Source organism: Triturus cristatus, chromosome 7 (genome assembly GCF_964204655.1).
Source record: "Triturus cristatus chromosome 7, aTriCri1.1, whole genome shotgun sequence".
Classification (NCBI taxonomy): Eukaryota; Metazoa; Chordata; class Amphibia; order Caudata; family Salamandridae; genus Triturus; species Triturus cristatus.
In genome coordinates, this window is record NC_140590.1 from 1,048,309,560 (window position 1) to 1,048,329,006 (window position 19,447).

The 19,447-nt window shown below is 52.9% G+C and overlaps 1 protein-coding gene across 1 annotated transcript in view; it reads left to right on the plus strand.

The window, feature by feature from the left end:
• PRELID2 (PRELI domain containing 2) overlaps positions 1 to 19,447 on the plus strand; it is a 374,305-nt gene that overhangs the window by 206,131 nt on the left and 148,727 nt on the right. The gene's annotated exons all lie outside the window — the stretch shown is intronic.

The window sequence follows — 19,447 nt, forward strand, 5'->3', positions numbered from 1 at the left end:
GGGCCGCCAAGCAACCGTCAAGGGCCTCAGTGCCCGCACAGGCACGCAGGTGCGTCGTCCAGGAGCTCGTCAGCTCAAAGCTCGGGGGAGCCATTTTTATAAACAACCGCAATGGACCGCACTCCGCTAGCCCCTCCTCCGGGTCGCCCCAAGGGAAGTTGGTACATAAAAATCTTGAGTGGTTCACCCCAGTGGGTGCAAGTAAGTACTTGTTGAACTGATGATCTCTGATGGAGTTCTTGAGTGGTTCACCCCAGTGGGTGCAAGTAAGTACTTGTTGAACTGATGATCTCTAGACCCGATACATGTCCCGGGTTTTAAAATATCGCCCGAGACATGGCTCGGGTTTCGGGATAACTTCCCTCCTCAGTAGAGAAAATAGTTAGGGGTGGAAGAGAGGGCCGCCAAGCAACCGTCAAGGGCCTCAGTGCCCGCACAGGCACGCAGGTGCGTAGTCCTGGAGCTCGTCAGCTCAAAGCTCGGGGGAGCCATTTTTATAAACAACCGCAATGGACCGCACTCCGCTAGCCCCTCCTCCGAGTCGCCCCAAGGGAAGCTGGTACATAAAGTTCTTGAGTGGTTCACCCTAGTGGGTGCAAGTAAGTACTTGTTGAACTGATGATCTCTGATGGAGTTCTTGAGTGGTTCACCCCAGTGGGTGCAAGTAAGTACTTGTTGAACTGATGATCTCTAGACCCGATACATGTCCCGGGTTTTAAAATATCGCCCGAGACATAGCTCGGGTTTCGGGATAACTTCCCTCCTCAGTAGAGAAAATAGTTAGGGGTGGAAGAGAGGGCCGCCAAGCAACCGTCAAGGGCCTCAGTGCCCGCACAGGCACGCAGGTGCGTCGTCCAGGAGCTCGTCAGCTCAAAGCTCGGGGGAGCCATTTTTATAAACAACCGCAATGGACCGCACTCCGCTAGCCCCTCCTCCGGGTCGCCCCAAGGGAAGCTGGTACATAAAGTTCTTGAGTGGTTCACCCCAGTGGGTGCAAGTAAGTACTTGTTGAACTGATGATCTCTGATGGAGTTCTTGAGTGGTTCACCCCAGTGGGTGCAAGTAAGTACTTGTTGACCTGATGATCTCTGATGGAGTTTTTGAGTGGTTCACCCCAGTGGGTGCAAGTAAGTACTTGTTGAACTGATGATCTCTAGACCCGATACATGTCCCGGGTTTTAAAATATCACCCGAGACATGGCTCGGGTTTCGGGATAACTTCCCTCCTCAGTAGAGAAAATAGTTAGGGGTGGAAGAGAGGGCAGCCAAGCAACCGTCAAGGGCCTCAGTGCCCGCACAGGCACGCAGGTGCGTCGTCCAGGAGCTCGTCAGCTCAAAGCTCGGGGGAGCCATTTTTATAAACAACCGCAATGGACCGCACTCCGCTAGCCCCTCCTCCCGGTCGCCCCAAGGGAAGTTGGTACATAAAGTTCTTGAGTGGTTCACCCCAGTGGGTGCAAGTAAGTACTTGTTGAACTGATGATCTCTGATGGAGTTCTTGAGTGGTTCACCCCAGTGGGTGCAAGTAAGTACTTGTTGAACTGATGATCTCTAGACCCGACACATGTCCCGGGTTTTAAAATATCGCCCGAGACATGGCTCGGGTTTCGGGATAACTTCCCTCCTCAGTAGAGACAATAGTTAGGGGTGGAAGAGAGGGCCGCCAAGCAACCGTCAAGGGCCTCAGTGCCCGCACAGGCACGCAGGTGCGTCGTCCAGGAGCTCGTCAGCTCAAAGCTTGGGGGAGCCATTTTTATAAACAACCGCAATGGACCGCATTCCGCTAGCCCCTCCTCCGGGTCGCCCCAAGGGAAGCTGGTACATAAAGTTCTTGAGTGGTTCACCCCAGTGGGTGCAAGTAAGTACTTGTTGAACTGATGATCTCTGATGGAGTTCTTGAGTGGTTCACCCCAGTGGGTGCAAGTAAGTACTTGTTGAACTGATGATCTCTAGACCCGATACATGTCCCGGGTTTTAAAATATCGCCCGAGACATGGCTCGGGTTTCGGGATAACTTCCCTCCTCAGTAGAGAAAATAGTTAGGGGTGGAAGAGAGGGCCGCCAAGCAACCGTCAACGGCCTCAGTGCCCGAACAAGCATGCAGGTGCGTCGTACAGGAGGTCGTCAGCTCAAAGCTCGAGGGAGCCATTTTTATAAACAACCGCAATGGACCGCACTCCGCTAGCCCCTCCTCCGGGTCCCCCCAAGGGAAGCTGGTACATAAAGTTCTTGAGTGGTTCACCCCAGTGGGTGCAAGTAAGTACTTGTTGAACTGATGATCTCGGATGGAGCTCTTGAGTGGTTCACCCAAGTGGGTGCAAGTAAGTACCTGTTCAACTGATGATCTCTAGACCCGATACATGTCCCGTGTTTTAAAATATCGCCCGAGACATGGCTCGGGTTTCGGGATAACTTCCCTCCTCAGTAGAGAAAATAGTTAGGGGTGGAAGAGAGGGCCGCCAAGCAACCGTCAAGGGCCTCAGTGCCCGCACAGGCACGCAGGTGCGTCGTCCAGGAGCTCGTCAGCTCAAAGCTCGGGGGAGCCATTTTTATAAACAACCGCACTCCGCTAGCCCCTCCTCCGGGTCGCCCCAAAGGAAGCTGGTACATAAAGTTCTTGAGTGGTTCACCCCAGTGGGTGCAAGTAAGTACTTGTTGAACTGATGATCTCTGATGGAGTTCTTGAGTGATTCACCCCAGTGGGTGCAAGTAAGTACTTGTTGAAATGATGATCTCTGATGGAGTTCTTGAGTGGTTCACCCCAGTGGGTGCAAGTAAGTACTTGTTGAACCGATGATCTCTAGACCCGATACATGTCCCGGGTTTTAAAATATCGCCCGAGACATGGCTCGGGTTTCGGGATAACTTCCCTCCTCAGTAGAGAAAATAGTTAGGGGTGGAAGAGAGAGCCACCAAGCAACCGTCAAGGGCCTCAGTGCCCGCACAGGCACGCAGGTGCGTCGTCCAGGAGCTCGTCAGCTCAAAGCTCGGGGGAGCCATTTTTATAAACAACCGCAATGGACCGCACTCCGCTAGCCCCTCCTCCGGGTCACCCCAAGGGAAGCTGGTACATAAAGTTCTTGAGTGGTTCACCCCAGTGGGTGCAAGTAAGTACTTCTTGAACTGATGATCTCTGATGGAGTTCTTGAGTGGTTCACCCCAGTGGGTGCAAGTAAGTACTTGTTGAACTGATGATCTCTAGACCCGATACATGTCCCGGGTTTTAAAATATCGCCCGAGACATAGCTCGGGTTTCGGGATAACTTCCCTCCTCAGTAGAGAAAATAGTTAGGGGTGGAAGAGAGGGCCGCCAAGCAACCGTCAAGGGCCTCAGTGCCCGCACAGGCACGCAGGTGCGTCGTCCAGGAGCTCGTCAGCTCAAAGCTCGGGGGAGCCATTTTTATAAACAACCGCAATGGACCGCACTCCGCTAGCCCCTCCTCCGGGTCGCCCCAAGGGAAGTTGGTACATAAAAATCTTGAGTGGTTCACCCCAGTGGGTGCAAGTAAGTACTTGTTGAACTGATGATCTCTGATGGAGTTCTTGAGTGGTTCACCCCAGTGGGTGCAAGTAAGTACTTGTTGAACTGATGATCTCTAGACCCGATACATGTCCCGGGTTTTAAAATATCGCCCGAGACATGGCTCGGGTTTCGGGATAACTTCCCTCCTCAGTAGAGAAAATAGTTAGGGGTGGAAGAGAGGGCCGCCAAGCAACCGTCAAGGGCCTCACTGCCCGCACAGGCACGCAGGTGTGTAGTCCTGGAGCTCGTCAGCTCAAAGCTCGGGGGAGCCATTTTTATAAACAACCGCAATGAACCGCACTCCGCTAGCCCCTCCTCCAGGTCGCCCCAAGGGAAGCTGGTACATAAAGTTCTTGAGTGGTTCACCCCAGTGGGTGCAAGTAAGTACTTGTTGAACTGATGATCTCTGATGGAGTTCTTGAGTGGTTCACCCCAGTGGGTGCAAGTAAGTACTTGTTGAACTGATGATCTCTAGACCCGATACATGTCCCGGGTTTTAAAATATCGCCCGAGACATGGCTCGGGTTTCGGTATAACTTCCCTCCTCAGTAGAGAAAATAGTTAGGGGTGGAAGAGAGGGCCGCCAAGCAACCGTCAAGGGCCTCAGTGCCCGCACAGGCACGCAGGTGCGTCGTCCAGGAGCTCGTCAGCTCAAAGCTCGGGGGAGCCATTTTTATAAACAACCGCAATGGACCGCACTCCGCTAGCCCCTCCTCCGGTTCGCCCCAAGGGAAGCTGGTACATAAAGTTCTTGAGTGGTTCACCCCAGTGGGTGCAAGTAAGTACTTTTTGAACTGATGATCTCTGATGGAGTTCTTGAGTGGTTCACCCCAGTGGGTGCAAGTAAGTACATGTTGAACTGATGATCTCTAGACCCGATACATGTCCCGGGTTTTAAAATATCGCCCGAGACATGGCTCGGGTTTCGGGATAACTTCCCTCCTCAGTAGAGAAAATAGTTAGGGGTGGAAGAGGGGGCCGCCAAGCAACCGTCAAGGGCCTCAGTGCCCGCACAGGCACGCAGGTGCGTCGTACAGGAGCTAGTCAGCTCAAAGCTCGGGGGAGCCATTTTTATAAACAACCGCAATGGACCGCACTCCGCTAGCCCCTCCTCCGGGTCGCCCCAAGGGAAGCTGGTACATAAAGTTCTTGAGTGGTTCACCCCAGTGGGTGCAAGTAAGTACTTGTTGAACTGATGATCTCTGATGGAGTTCTTGAGTGGTTCACCCCAGTGGGTGCAAGTAAGTACTTGTTGAACTGATGATCTCTAGACCCGATACATGTCCCGGGTTTTAAAATATCGCCCGAGACATAGCTCGGGTTTCGGGATAACTCACTCCTCAGTAGAGAAAATAGTTAGGGGTGGAAGAGAGGGCCACCAAGCAACCGTCAAGGGCCTCAGTGCCCGCACAGGCACGCAGGTGCGTCGTCCAGGAGCTCGTCAGCTCAAAGCTCGGGGGAGCCATTTTTATAAACAACCGCAATGGACCGCACTCCGCTAGCCCCTCCTCCGGGTCGCCCCAAGGGAAGTTGGTACATAAAAATCTTGAGTGGTTCACCCCAGTGGGTGCAAGTAAGTACTTGTTGAACTGATGATCTCTGATGGAGTTCTTGAGTGGTTCACCCCAGTGGGTGCAAGTAAGTACTTGTTGAACTGATGATCTCTGATGGAGTTCTTGAGTGGTTCACCCCAGTGGGTGCAAGTAAGTACTTGTTGAACTGATGATCTCTAGACCCGATACATGTCCCGGGTTTTAAAATATCACCCGAGACATGGCTCGGGTTTCGGGATAACTTCCCTCCTCAGTAGAGACAATAGTTAGGGGTGGAAGAGAGGGCCGCCAAGCAACCGTCAAGGGCCTCAGTGCCCGCACAGGCACGCAGGTGCGTCGTCCAGGAGCTCGTCAGCTCAAAGCTCGGGGGAGCCATTTTTATAAACAACCGCAATGGACCGCACTCCGCTAGCCCCTCCTCCCGGTCGCCCCAAGGGAAGTTGGTACATAAAGTTCTTGAGTGGTTCACCCCAGTGGGTGCAAGTAAGTACTTGTTGAACTGATGATCTCTGATGGAGTTCTTGAGTGGTTCACCCCAGTGGGTGCAAGTAAGTACTTGTTGAACTGATGATCTCTAGACCCGATACATGTCCCGGGTTTTAAAATATCGCCCGAGACATGGCTCGGGTTTCGGGATAACTTTCCTCCTCAGTAGAGAAAATAGTTAGGGGTGGAAGAGAGGGCCGCCAAGCAACCGTCAAGGGCCTCAGTGCCCGCACAGGCACGCAGGTGCGTCGTCCAGGAGCTCGTCAGCTCAAAGCTCGGGGGAGCCATTTTTATAAACAACCGCAATGGACCGCACTCCGCTAGCCCCTCCTCCGGTTCGCCCCAAGGGAAGCTGGTACATAAAGTTCTTGAGTGGTTCACCCCAGTGGGTGCAAGTAAGTACTTGTTGAACTGATGATCTCTGATGGAGTTCTTGAGTGGTTCACCCCAGTGGGTGCAAGTAAGTACCTGTTGAACTGATGATCTCTAGACCCGATACATGTCCCGGGTTTTAAAATATCGCCCGAGACATGGCTCGGGTTTCGGGATAACTTCCCTCCTCAGTAGAGAAAATAGTTAGGGGTGGAAGAGAGGGCCGCCAAGCAACCGTCAAGGGCCTCAGTGCCCGCACAGGCACGCAGGTGCGTCGTCCTGGAGCTCGTCAGCTCAAAGCTCGGGGGAGCCATTTTTATAAACAACCGCAATGAACCGCACTCCGCTAGCCCCTCTTCCGGGTCGCCCCAAGGGAAGCTGGTACATAAAGTTCTTGAGTGGTTCACCCCAGTGGGTGCAAGTAAGTACTTTTTGAACTGATGATCTCTGATGGAGTTCTTGAGTGGTTCACCCCAGTGGGTGCAAGTAAGTACTTGTTGAACTGATGATCTCTAGACCCGATACATGTCCCGGGTTTTAAAATATTGCCCGAGACATGGCTCGGGTTTCGGGATAACTTCCCTCCTCAGTAGAGAAAATAGTTAGGGGTGGAAGAGGGGGCCGCCAAGCAACCGTCAAGGGCCTCAGTGCCCGCACAGGCACGCAGGTGCGTCGTACAGGAGCTCGTCCGCTCAAAGCTCGGGGGAGCCATTTTTATAAACAACCGCAATGGACCGCACTCCGCTAGCCCCTCCTCCGGGTCGCCCCAAGGGAAGCTGGTACATAAAGTTCTTGAGTGGTTCACCCTAGTGGGTGCAAGTAAGTACTTGTTGAACTGATGATCTCTGATGGAGTTCTTGAGTGGTTCACCCCAGTGGGTGCAAGTAAGTACTTGTTGAACTGATGATCTCTAGACCCGATACATGTCCCGGGTTTTAAAATATCGCCCGAGACATAGCTCGGGTTTCGGGATAACTCACTCCTCAGTAGAGAAAATAGTTAGGGGTGGAAGAGAGGGCCGCCAAGCAACCGTCAAGGGCCTCAGTGCCCGCACAGGCAAGCAGGTGCGTCGTCCAGGAGCTCGTCAGCTCAAAGCTCGGGGGAGCCATTTTTATAAACAACCGCAATGGACCGCACTCCGCTAGCCCCTCCTCCGGGTCGCCCCAAGGGAAGTTGGTACATAAAAATCTTGAGTGGTTCACCCCAGTGGGTGCAAGTAAGTACTTGTTGAACTGATGATCTCTGATGGAGTTCTTGAGTGGTTCACCCCAGTGGGTGCAAGTAAGTACTTGTTGAACTGATGATCTCTGATAGAGTTCTTGAGTGGTTCACCCCAGTGGGTGCAAGTAAGTACTTGTTGAACTGATGATCTCTAGACCCGATATATGTCCCGGGTTTTAAAATATCGCCCGAGCCATAGCTCGGGTTTCGGGATAACTTCCCTCCTCAGTAGAGAAAATAGTTAGGGGTGGAAGAGAGGGCCGCCAAGCAACCGTCAAGGGCCTCAGTGCCCGCACAGGCACGCAGGTGCGTCGTCCAGGAGCTCGTCAGCTCAAAGCTCGGGGGAGCCATTTTTATAAACAACCGCAATGGACCGCACTCCGCTAGCCCCTCCTCCGGGTCTCCCCAAGGGAAGCTGGTACATAAAGTTCTTGAGTGGTTCACCCCAGTGGGTGCAAGTAAGTACTTGTTGAACTGATGATCTCTGATGGAGTTCTTGAGTGGTTCACCCCAGTGGGTGCAAGTAAGTACTTGTTGACCTGATGATCTCTGATGGAGTTCTTGAGTGGTTCACCCCAGTGGGTGCAAGTAAGTACTTGTTGAACTGATGATCTCTAGACCCGATACATGTCCCGGGTTTTAAAATATCACCCGAGACATGGCTCGGGTTTCGGGATAACTTCCCTCCTCAGTAGAGAAAATAGTTAGGGGTGGAAGAGAGGGCCGCCAAGCAACCGTCAAGGGCCTCAGTGCCCGCACAGGCACGCAGGTGCGTCGTCCAGGAGCTCGTCAGCTCAAAGCTTGGGGGAGCCATTTTTATAAACAACCGCAATGGACCGCATTCCGCTAGCCCCTCCTCCGGGTCGCCCCAAGGGAAGCTGGTACATAAAGTTCTTGAGTGGTTCACCCCAGTGGGTGCAAGTAAGTACTTGTTGAACTGATGATCTCTGATGGAGTTCTTGAGTGGTTCACCCCAGTGGGTGCAAGTAAGTACTTGTTGAACTGATGATCTCTGATGGAGTTCTTGAGTGGTTCACCCCAGTGGGTGCAAGTAAGTACTTGTTGAACTGATGATCTCTAGACCCGATACATGTCCCGGGTTTTAAAATATCGCCCGAGACATAGCTCGGGTTTCGGGATAACTTCCCTCCTCAGTAGAGAAAATAGTTAGGGGTGGTAGAGAGGGCCGCCAAGCAACCGTCAAGGGCCTCAGTGCCCGCACAGGCACGCAGGTGCGTCGTCCAGGAGCTCGTCAGCTCAAAGCTCGGGGGAGCCATTTTTATAAACAACCGCAATGGACCGCACTCCGCTAGCCCCTCCTCCGGGTCGCCCCAAGGGAAGTTGGTACATAAAAATCTTGAGTGGTTCACCCCAGTGGGTGCAAGTAAGTACTTGTTGAACTGATGATCTCTGATGGAGTTCTTGAGTGGTTCACCCCAGTGGGTGCAAGTAAGTACTTGTTGAACTGATGATCTCTAGACCCGATACATGTCCCGGGTTTTAAAATATCGCCCGAGACATGGCTCGGGTTTCGGGATAACTTCCCTCCTCAGTAGAGAAAATAGTTAGGGGTGGAAGATAGGGCCGCCAAGCAACCGTCAAGGGCCTCAGTGCCCGCACAGGCACGCAGGTGCGTAGTCCTGGAGCTCGTCAGCTCAAAGCTCGGGGGAGCCATTTTTATAAACAACCGCAATGGACCGCACTCCGCTAGCCCCTCCTCCGGGTCGCCCCAAGGGAAGCTGGTACATAAAGTTCTTGAGTGGTTCACCCTAGTGGGTGCAAGTAAGTACTTGTTGAACTGATGATCTCTGATGGAGTTCTTGAGTGGTTCACCCCAGTGGGTGCAAGTAAGTACTTGTTGAACTGATGATCTCTAGACCCGATACATGACCCGGGTTTTAAAATATCGCCCGAGACATAGCTCGGGTTTCGGGATAACTTCCCTCCTCAGTAGCTAAAATAGTTAGGGGTGGAAGAGAGGGCCGCCAAGCAACCGTCAAGGGCCTCAGTGCCCGCACAGGCACGCAGGTGCGTCGTCCAGGAGCTCGTCAGCTCAAAGCTCGGGGGAGCCATTTTTATAAACAACCGCAATGGACCGCACTCCGCTAGCCCCTCCTCCGGGTCGCCCCAAGGGAAGCTGGTACATAAAGTTCTTGAGTGGTTCACCCCAGTGGGTGCAAGTAAGTACTTGTTGAACTGATGATCTCTGATGGAGTTCTTGAGTGGTTCACCCCAGTGGGTGCAAGTAAGTACTTGTTGACCTGATGATCTCTGATGGAGTTCTTGAGTGGTTCACCCCAGTGGGTGCAAGTAAGTACTTGTTGAACTGATGATCTCTAGACCCGATACATGTCCCGGGTTTTAAAATATCACCCGAGACATGGCTCGGGTTTCGGGATAACTTCCCTCCTCAGTAGAGAAAATAGTTAGGGGTGGAAGAGAGGGCCGCCAAGCAACCGTCAAGGGCCTCAGTGCCCGCACAGGCACGCAGGTGCGTAGTCCAGGAGCTCGTCAGCTCAAAGCTCGGGGGAGCCATTTTTATAAACAACCGCAATGGACCGCACTCCGCTAGCCCCTCCTCCCGGTCGCCCCAAGGGAAGTTGGTACATAAAGTTCTTGAGTGGTTCACCCCAGTGGGTGCAAGTAAGTACTTGTTGAACTGATGATCTCTGATGGAGTTCTTGAGTGGTTCACCCCAGTGGGTGCAAGTAAGTACTTGTTGAACTGATGATCTCTAGACCCGACACATGTCCCGGGTTTTAAAATATCGCCCGAGACATGGCTCGGGTTTCGGGATAACTTCCCTCCTCAGTAGAGACAATAGTTAGGGGTGGAAGAGAGGGCCGCCAAGCAACCGTCAAGGGCCTCAGTGCCCGCACAGGCACGCAGGTGCGTCGTCCAGGAGCTCGTCAGCTCAAAGCTTGGGGGAGCCATTTTTATAAACAACCGCAATGGACCGCATTCCGCTAGCCCCTCCTCCGGGTCGCCCCAAGGGAAGCTGGTACATAAAGTTCTTGAGTGGTTCACCCCAGTGGGTGCAAGTAAGTACTTGTTGAACTGATGATCTCTGATGGAGTTCTTGAGTGGTTCACCCCAGTGGGTGCAAGTAAGTACTTGTTGAACTGATGATCTCTAGACCCGATACATGTCCCGGGTTTTAAAATATCGCCCGAGACATGGCTCGGGTTTCGGGATAACTTCCCTCCTCAGTAGAGAAAATAGTTAGGGGTGGAAGAGAGGGCCGCCAAGCAACCGTCAACGGCCTCAGTGCCCGAACAAGCACGCAGGTGCGTCGTACAGGAGGTCCTCAGCTCAAAGCTCGAGGGAGCCATTTTTATAAACAACCGCAATGGACAGCACTCCGCTAGCCCCTCCTCCGGGTCCCCCCAAGGGAAGCTGGTACATAAAGTTCTTGAGTGGTTCACCCCAGTGGGTGCAAGTAAGTACTTGTTGAACTGATGATCTTTAGACCAGATACATGTCCCGGGTTTTAAAATATCGCCCGAGACATGGCTCGGGTTTCGGGATAACTTCCCTCCTTAGTAGAGAAAATAGTTAGGGGTGGAAGAGAGGGCCGCCAAGCAACTGTCAAGGGCCTCAGTGCCCGCACAGGCACGCAGGTGCGTCGTCCAGGAGCTCATCCGCTCAAAGCTCGGGGGAGCCATTTTTATAAACAACCGCAATGGACCGCACTCCGCTAGCCCCTCCTCCGGGTCGCCCCAAGGGAAGCTGGTACATAAAGGTTTTGAGTGGTTCACCCCAGTGGGTGCAAGTAAGTACTTGTTGAACTGATGATCTCTGATGGAGTTCTTGAGTGGTTCACCCCAGTGGGTGCAAGTAAGTACTTGTTGACCTGATGATCTCTGATGGAGTTCTTGAGTGGTTCACCCCAGTGGGTGCAAGTAAGTACTTGTTGAACTGATGATCTCTAGACCCGATACATGTCCCGGGTTTTAAAATATCACCCGAGACATGGCTCGGGTTTCGGGATAACTTCCCTCCTCAGTAGAGAAAATAGTTAGGGGTGGAAGAGAGGGCCGCCAAGCAACCGTCAAGGGCCTCAGTGCCCGCACAGGCACGCAGGTGCGTAGTCCAGGAGCTCGTCAGCTCAAAGCTCGGGGGAGCCATTTTTATAAACAACCGCAATGGACCGCACTCCGCTAGCCCCTCCTCCCGGTCGCCCCAAGGGAAGTTGGTACATAAAGTTCTTGAGTGGTTCACCCCAGTGGGTGCAAGTAAGTACTTGTTGAACTGATGATCTCTGATGGAGTTCTTGAGTGGTTCACCCCAGTGGGTGCAAGTAAGTACTTGTTGAACTGATGATCTCTAGACCCGACACATGTCCCGGGTTTTAAAATATCGCCCGAGACATGGCTCGGGTTTCGGGATAACTTCCCTCCTCAGTAGAGACAATAGTTAGGGGTGGAAGAGAGGGCCGCCAAGCAACCGTCAAGGGCCTCAGTGCCCGCACAGGCACGCAGGTGCGTCGTCCAGGAGCTCGTCAGCTCAAAGCTTGGGGGAGCCATTTTTATAAACAACCGCAATGGACCGCATTCCGCTAGCCCCTCCTCCGGGTCGCCCCAAGGGAAGCTGGTACATAAAGTTCTTGAGTGGTTCACCCCAGTGGGTGCAAGTAAGTACTTGTTGAACTGATGATCTCTGATGGAGTTCTTGAGTGGTTCACCCCAGTGGGTGCAAGTAAGTACTTGTTGAACTGATGATCTCTAGACCCGATACATGTCCCGGGTTTTAAAATATCGCCCGAGACATGGCTCGGGTTTCGGGATAACTTCCCTCCTCAGTAGAGAAAATAGTTAGGGGTGGAAGAGAGGGCCGCCAAGCAACCGTCAACGGCCTCAGTGCCCGAACAAGCACGCAGGTGCGTCGTACAGGAGGTCGTCAGCTCAAAGCTCGAGGGAGCCATTTTTATAAACAACCGCAATGGACAGCACTCCGCTAGCCCCTCCTCCGGGTCCCCCCAAGGGAAGCTGGTACATAAAGTTCTTGAGTGGTTCACCCCAGTGGGTGCAAGTAAGTACTTGTTGAACTGATGATCTTTAGACCAGATACATGTCCCGGGTTTTAAAATATCGCCCGAGACATGGCTCGGGTTTCGGGATAACTTCCCTCCTTAGTAGAGAAAATAGTTAGGGGTGGAAGAGAGGGCCGCCAAGCAACTGTCAAGGGCCTCAGTGCCCGCACAGGCACGCAGGTGCGTCGTCCAGGAGCTCATCCGCTCAAAGCTCGGGGGAGCCATTTTTATAAACAACCGCAATGGACCGCACTCCGCTAGCCCCTCCTCCGGGTCGCCCCAAGGGAAGCTGGTACATAAAGTTCTTGAGTGGTTCACCCCAGTGGGTGCAAGTAAGTACTTGTTGAACTGATGATCTCGGATGGAGTTCTTGAGTGGTTCACCCAAGTGGGTGCAAGTAAGTACCTGTTCAACTGATGATCTCTAGACCCGATACATGTCCCGGGTTTTAAAATATCGCCCGAGACATGGCTCGGGTTTCGGGATAACTTCCCTCCTCAGTAGAGAAAATAGTTAGGGGTGGAAGAGAGGGCCGCCAAGCAACCGTCAAGGGCCTCAGTGCCCGCACAGGCACGCAGGTGCGTCGTCCAGGAGCTCGTCAGCTCAAAGCTCGGGGGAGCCATTTTTATAAACAACCGCAATGGACCGCACTCCGCTAGCCCCTCCTCCGGGTCGCCCCAAAGGAAGCTGGTACATAAAGTTCTTGAGTGGTTCACCCCAGTGGGTGCAAGTAAGTACTTGTTGAACTGATGATCTCTGATGGAGTTCTTGAGTGATTCACCCCAGTGGGTGCAAGTAAGTACTTGTTGAACTGATGATCTCTGATGGAGTTCTTGAGTGGTTCACCCCAGTGGGTGCAAGTAAGTACTTGTTGAACTGATGATCTCTAGACCCGATACATGTCCCGGGTTTTAAAATATCGCCCGAGACATGGCTCGGGTTTCGGGATAACTTCCCTCCTCAGTAGAGAAAATAGTTAGGGGTGGAAGAGAGGGCCGCCAAGCAACCGTCAACGGCCTCAGTGCCCGAACAAGCATGCAGGTGCGTCGTACAGGAGGTCGTCAGCTCAAAGCTCGAGGGAGCCATTTTTATAAACAACCGCAATGGACCGCACTCCGCTAGCCCCTCCTCCGGGTCCCCCCAAGGGAAGCTGGTACATAAAGTTCTTGAGTGGTTCACCCCAGTGGGTGCAAGTAAGTACTTGTTGAACTGATGATCTCGGATGGAGCTCTTGAGTGGTTCACCCAAGTGGGTGCAAGTAAGTACCTGTTCAACTGATGATCTCTAGACCCGATACATGTCCCGTGTTTTAAAATATCGCCCGAGACATGGCTCGGGTTTCGGGATAACTTCCCTCCTCAGTAGAGAAAATAGTTAGGGGTGGAAGAGAGGGCCGCCAAGCAACCGTCAAGGGCCTCAGTGCCCGCACAGGCACGCAGGTGCGTCGTCCAGGAGCTCGTCAGCTCAAAGCTCGGGGGAGCCATTTTTATAAACAACCGCACTCCGCTAGCCCCTCCTCCGGGTCGCCCCAAAGGAAGCTGGTACATAAAGTTCTTGAGTGGTTCACCCCAGTGGGTGCAAGTAAGTACTTGTTGAACTGATGATCTCTGATGGAGTTCTTGAGTGATTCACCCCAGTGGGTGCAAGTAAGTACTTGTTGAACTGATGATCTCTGATGGAGTTCTTGAGTGGTTCACCCCAGTGGGTGCAAGTAAGTACTTGTTGAACTGATGATCTCTAGACCCGATACATGTCCCGGGTTTTAAAATATCGCCCGAGACATGGCTCGGGTTTCGGGATAACTTCCCTCCTCAGTAGAGAAAATAGTTAGGGGTGGAAGAGAGAGCCACCAAGCAACCGTCAAGGGCCTCAGTGCCCGCACAGGCACGCAGGTGCGTCGTCCAGGAGCTCGTCAGCTCAAAGCTCGGGGGAGCCATTTTTATAAACAACCGCAATGGACCGCACTCCGCTAGCCCCTCCTCCGGGTCACCCCAAGGGAAGCTGGTACATAAAGTTCTTGAGTGGTTCACCCCAGTGGGTGCAAGTAAGTACTTCTTGAACTGATGATCTCTGATGGAGTTCTTGAGTGGTTCACCCCAGTGGGTGCAAGTAAGTACTTGTTGAACTGATGATCTCTAGACCCGATACATGTCCCGGGTTTTAAAATATCGCCCGAGACATAGCTCGGGTTTCGGGATAACTTCCCTCCTCAGTAGAGAAAATAGTTAGGGGTGGAAGAGAGGGCCGCCAAGCAACCGTCAAGGGCCTCAGTGCCCGCACAGGCACGCAGGTGCGTCGTCCAGGAGCTCGTCAGCTCAAAGCTCGGGGGAGCCATTTTTATAAACAACCGCAATGGACCGCACTCCGCTAGCCCCTCCTCCGGGTCGCCCCAAGGGAAGTTGGTACATAAAAATCTTGAGTGGTTCACCCCAGTGGGTGCAAGTAAGTACTTGTTGAACTGATGATCTCTGATGGAGTTCTTGAGTGGTTCACCCCAGTGGGTGCAAGTAAGTACTTGTTGAACTGATGATCTCTAGACCCGATACATGTCCCGGGTTTTAAAATATCGCCCGAGACATGGCTCGGGTTTCGGGATAACTTCCCTCCTCAGTAGAGAAAATAGTTAGGGGTGGAAGAGAGGGCCGCCAAGCAACCGTCAAGGGCCTCAGTGCCCGCACAGGCACGCAGGTGTGTAGTCCTGGAGCTCGTCAGCTCAAAGCTCGGGGGAGCCATTTTTATAAACAACCGCAATGAACCGCACTCCGCTAGCCCCTCCTCCAGGTCGCCCCAAGGGAAGCTGGTACATAAAGTTCTTGAGTGGTTCACCCCAGTGGGTGCAAGTAAGTACTTGTTGAACTGATGATCTCTGATGGAGTTCTTGAGTGGTTCACCCCAGTGGGTGCAAGTAAGTACTTGTTGAACTGATGATCTCTAGACCCGATACATGTCCCGGGTTTTAAAATATCGCCCGAGACATGGCTCGGGTTTCGGTATAACTTCCCTCCTCAGTAGAGAAAATAGTTAGGGGTGGAAGAGAGGGCCGCCAAGCAACCGTCAAGGGCCTCAGTGCCCGCACAGGCACGCAGGTGCGTCGTCCAGGAGCTCGTCAGCTCAAAGCTCGGGGGAGCCATTTTTATAAACAACCGCAATGGACCGCACTCCGCTAGCCCCTCCTCCGGTTCGCCCCAAGGGAAGCTGGTACATAAAGTTCTTGAGTGGTTCACCCCAGTGGGTGCAAGTAAGTACTTTTTGAACTGATGATCTCTGATGGAGTTCTTGAGTGGTTCACCCCAGTGGGTGCAAGTAAGTACATGTTGAACTGATGATCTCTAGACCCGATACATGTCCCGGGTTTTAAAATATCGCCCGAGACATGGCTCGGGTTTCGGGATAACTTCCCTCCTCAGTAGAGAAAATAGTTAGGGGTGGAAGAGGGGGCCGCCAAGCAACCGTCAAGGGCCTCAGTGCCCGCACAGGCACGCAGGTGCGTCGTACAGGAGCTAGTCAGCTCAAAGCTCGGGGGAGCCATTTTTATAAACAACCGCAATGGACCGCACTCCGCTAGCCCCTCCTCCGGGTCGCCCCAAGGGAAGCTGGTACATAAAGTTCTTGAGTGGTTCACCCCAGTGGGTGCAAGTAAGTACTTGTTGAACTGATGATCTCTGATGGAGTTCTTGAGTGGTTCACCCCAGTGGGTGCAAGTAAGTACTTGTTGAACTGATGATCTCTAGACCCGATACATGTCCCGGGTTTTAAAATATCGCCCGAGACATAGCTCGGGTTTCGGGATAACTCACTCCTCAGTAGAGAAAATAGTTAGGGGTGGAAGAGAGGGCCGCCAAGCAACCGTCAAGGGCCTCAGTGCCCGCACAGGCACGCAGGTGCGTCGTCCAGGAGCTCGTCAGCTCAAAGCTCGGGGGAGCCATTTTTATAAACAACCGCAATGGACCGCACTCCGCTAGCCCCTCCTCCGGGTCGCCCCAAGGGAAGTTGGTACATAAAAATCTTGAGTGGTTCACCCCAGTGGGTGCAAGTAAGTACTTGTTGAACTGATGATCTCTGATGGAGTTCTTGAGTGGTTCACCCCAGTGGGTGCAAGTAAGTACTTGTTGAACTGATGATCTCTGATGGAGTTCTTGAGTGGTTCACCCCAGTGGGTGCAAGTAAGTACTTGTTGAACTGATGATCTCTAGACCCGATACATGTCCCGGGTTTTAAAATATCACCCGAGACATGGCTCGGGTTTCGGGATAACTTCCCTCCTCAGTAGAGAAAATAGTTAGGGGTGGAAGAGAGGGCCGCCAAGCAACCGTCAAGGGCCTCAGTGCCCGCACAGGCACGCAGGTGCGTCGTCCAGGAGCTCGTCAGCTCAAAGCTCGGGGGAGCCATTTTTATAAACAACCGCAATGGACCGCACTCCGCTAGCCCCTCCTCCCGGTCGCCCCAAGGGAAGTTGGTACATAAAGTTCTTGAGTGGTTCACCCCAGTGGGTGCAAGTAAGTACTTGTTGAACTGATGATCTCTGATGGAGTTCTTGAGTGGTTCACCCCAGTGGGTGCAAGTAAGTACTTGTTGAACTGATGATCTCTAGACCCGACACATGTCCCGGGTTTTAAAATATCGCCCGAGACATGGCTCGGGTTTCGGGATAACTTCCCTCCTCAGTAGAGACAATAGTTAGGGGTGGAAGAGAGGGCCGCCAAGCAACCGTCAAGGGCCTCAGTGCCCGCACAGGCACGCAGGTGCGTCGTCCAGGAGCTCGTCAGCTCAAAGCTCGGGGGAGCCATTTTTATAAACAACCGCAATGGACCGTACTCCGCTAGCCCCTCCTCCCGGTCGCCCCAAGGGAAGTTGGTACATAAAGTTCTTGAGTGGTTCACCCCAGTGGGTGCAAGTAAGTACTTGTTGAACTGATGATCTCTGATGGAGTTCTTGAGTGGTTCACCCCAGTGGGTGCAAGTAAGTACTTGTTGAACTGATGATCTCTAGACCCGATACATGTCCCGGGTTTTAAAATATCGCCCGAGACATGGCTCGGGTTTCGGGATAACTTTCCTCCTCAGTAGAGAAAATAGTTAGGGGTGGAAGAGAGGGCCGCCAAGCAACCGTCAAGGGCCTCAGTGCCCGCACAGGCACGCAGGTGCGTCGTCCAGGAGCTCGTCAGCTCAAAGCTCGGGGGAGCCATTTTTATAAACAACCGCAATGGACCGCACTCCGCTAGCCCCTCCTCTGGTTCGCCCCAAGGGAAGCTGGTACATAAAGTTCTTGAGTGGTTCACCCCAGTGGGTGCAAGTAAGTACTTGTTGAACTGATGATCTCTGATGGAGTTCTTGAGTGGTTCACCCCAGTGGGTGCAAGTAAGTACCTGTTGAACTGATGATCTCTAGACCCGATACATGTCCCGGGTTTTAAAATATCGCCCGAGACATGGCTCGGGTTTCGGGATAACTTCCCTCCTCAGTAGAGAAAATAGTTAGGGGTGGAAGAGAGGGCCGCCAAGCAACCGTCAAGGGCCTCAGTGCCCGCACAGGCACGCAGGTGCGTCGTCCTGGAGCTCGTCAGCTCAAAGCTCGGGGGAGCCATTTTTATAAACAACCGCAATGAACCGCACTCCGCTAGCCCCTCTTCCGGGTCGCCCCAAGGGAAGCTGGTACATAAAGTTCTTGAGTGGTTCACCCCAGTGGGTGCAAGTAAGTACTTTTTGAACTGATGATCTCTGATGGAGTTCTTGAGTGGTTCACCCCAGTGGGTGCAAGTAAGTACTTGTTGAACTGATGATCTCTAGACCCGATACATGTCCCGGGTTTTAAAATATTGCCCGAGACATGGCTCGGGTTTCGGGATAACTTCCCTCCTCAGTAGAGAAAATAGTTAGGGGTGGAAGAGGGGGCCGCCAAGCAACCGTCAAGGGCCTCAGTGCCCGCACAGGCACGCAGGTGCGTCGTACAGGAGCTCGTCCGCTCAAAGCTCGGGGGAGCCATTTTTATAAACAACCGCAATGGACCGCACTCCGCTAGCCCCTCCTCCGGGTCGCCCCAAGGGAAGCTGGTACATAAAGTTCTTGAGTGGTTCACCCTAGTGGGTGCAAGTAAGTACTTGTTGAACTGATGATCTCTGATGGAGTTCTTGAGTGGTTCACCCCAGTGGGTGCAAGTAAGTACTTGTTGAACTGATGATCTCTAGACCCGATACATGTCCCGGGTTTTAAAATATCGCCCGAGACATAGCTCGGGTTTCGGGATAACTCACTCCTCAGTAGAGAAAATAGTTAGGGGTGGAAGAGAGGGCCGCCAAGCAACCGTCAAGGGCCTCAGTGCCCGCACAGGCACGCAGGTGCGTCGTCCAGGAGCTCGTCAGCTCAAAGCTCGGGGGAGCCATTTTTATAAACAACCGCAATGGACCGCACTCCGCTAGCCCCTCCTCCGGGTCGCCCCAAGGGAAGTTGGTACATAAAAATCTTGAGTGGTTCACCCCAGTGGGTGCAAGTAAGTACTTGTTGAACTGATGATCTCTGATGGAGTTCTTGAGTGGTTCACCCCAGTGGGTGCAAGTAAGTACTTGTTGAACTGATGATCTCTGATAGAGTTCTTGAGTGGTTCACCCCAGTGGGTGCAAGTAAGTACTTGTTGAACTGATGATCTCTAGACCCGATATATGTCCCGGGTTTTAAAATATCGCCCGAGCCATAGCTCGGGTTTCGGGATAACTTCCCTCCTCAGTAGAGAAAATAGTTAGGGGTGGAAGAGAGGGCCGCCAAGCAACCGTCAAGGGCCTCAGTGCCCGCACAGGCACGCAGGTGCGTCGTCCAGGAGCTCGTCAGCTCAAAGCTCGGGGGAGCCATTTTTATAAACAACCGCAATGGACCGCACTCCGCTAGCCCCTCCTCCGGGTCGCCCCAAGGGAAGCTGGTACATAAAGTTCTTGAGTGGTTCACCCCAGTGGGTGCAAGTAAGTACTTGTTGAACTGATGATCTCTGATGGAGTTCTTGAGTGGTTCACCCCAGTGGGTGCAAGTAAGTACTTGTTGACCTGATGATCTCTGATGGAGTTCTTGAGTGGTTCACCCCAGTGGGTGCAAGTAAGTACTTGTTGAACTGATGATCTCTAGACCCGATACATGTCCCGGGTTTTAAAATATCACCCGAGACATGGCTCGGGTTTCGGGATAACTTCCCTCCTCAGTAGAGAAAATAGTTAGGGGTGGAAGAGAGGGCCGCCAAGCAACCGTCAAGGGCCTCAGTGCCCGCACAGGCACGCAGG